This window comes from Calidris pugnax, unplaced genomic scaffold (genome assembly GCF_001431845.1).
Source record: "Calidris pugnax isolate Ruff unplaced genomic scaffold, ASM143184v1 scaffold294, whole genome shotgun sequence".
Classification (NCBI taxonomy): domain Eukaryota; kingdom Metazoa; phylum Chordata; class Aves; order Charadriiformes; family Scolopacidae; genus Calidris; species Calidris pugnax.
In genome coordinates, this window is record NW_015094505.1 from 326,285 (window position 1) to 327,603 (window position 1,319).

Consider the following 1,319-nt stretch of genomic DNA (forward strand, 5'->3'; position numbering starts at 1 on the left):
ACCCTCATCCTGTCGCTACAGGCCTTTGTAAACAGGTTCTCCCCAGCCTTCCTGTAGCCCCCCTCAGGTACTGGAAGGCTGCTATTAGGTCTCCTTGGAGCCTCCTCTTCTCCAGGCTGAACAACCCCAGCTCCCTCAGCCTGTCCTCGTAGCAGAGGTGCTCCATCCCCCTGATCATCCTTGTGGCCCTCCTCTGGACCCTCTCCATCAGGTCCATGTCCTTCTTATATTGAGGGCTCCAGACCTGCACACAATACTCCAGATGAGGTCTCACCAGAGCAGAGTAAAGTGGCAGAATCCCCTCTCTGGACCTTCTGGCAACGCTTCTTTTGATGCAGCCCAGGATGCAATTGGCCTTCTGGGCTGCAGCTGCCCACTGCCTGCTCATGTCCAGCTTCTCATCCACAAGGAGCCCATGGGAGATGGGCTGCCTGAGCCCATTCCCGAGGGACTTGAAAGGTGTCACAGCCCGGTGCAGGGCTAAAGCAGGGATGTGGCTGAAGAAGTGCCCTCCCAGCTCTGCTGCCTCATGGGGACCCACCACACTCTCCCTTAGCCCTCCCCTTCACACCATGGGCTTTCAGACCCCCTTCGGCATCCCTGCGGCGCGAGGGGGTAACGAGCAGGGCAGAGGGAAAGCTCGTTAGTGCCAGGATTAAATCCAGTGTTTGTGGTGCCTGGCCTTGTGTCGGGCTGGGGGGTGGGGGGGAGCAGGGCCCACGTCCCAGGAGGGAAGGCAGGGGTTGTGCTGCCAGCACAGGGGTGCTTTGAGTGACCGTCCCCGTGGTGTGGTTTGTTGCAGACACGGTTTGAGATGTGAAATGAGGAGGAGGAGTTGCAGACGAAGCCACCGAGCAGCTTGTGGGCGCGGGCTGCGGTGCCGCCTGCGATAACGTGTGTGCAGGAAGGGCTCTAGGGCTCCTCTAGTTTAAAAAAAAATACATAAGACTCTTTCCTCTAGATGGTTAGTTTAATATTGAAGATAATTTTAAATTAAAGAAACTATTCTCAGCGGAATTATTTAGGCGTCTAAAATGGATGACTTGTGAAAGCAGATATATATATATATATATGTATATATACACACACACCCTCAGATGAGTTCCTAATTCGTGGGCTCTGGACTGACGTACCCCCGTAGGTAAATGCAGTGTGTGCTCAAGGCACCCTACGCTCTCTGCCCCCATGGCTGCCACCATGGGGGGGGCTGATGTTCCCCATCCCGCTCCCGGGCCCCATGGCCACCAGGGAGGGATGGTGGGGGGCAGCCTCCCCCCCCCCGCTGGCTCCCCACCGCTGCTTTCCTGCTCAGCCTGAGC

At 56.7% G+C, this 1,319-nt stretch overlaps 1 protein-coding gene across 4 annotated transcripts in view; it reads left to right on the forward strand.

Moving 5' to 3' along the window:
* Positions 1-1,319, forward strand: part of DLG3 (discs, large homolog 3 (Drosophila)) — a 40,470-nt gene that overhangs the window by 25,983 nt on the left and 13,168 nt on the right. The window lies entirely within an intron of this gene.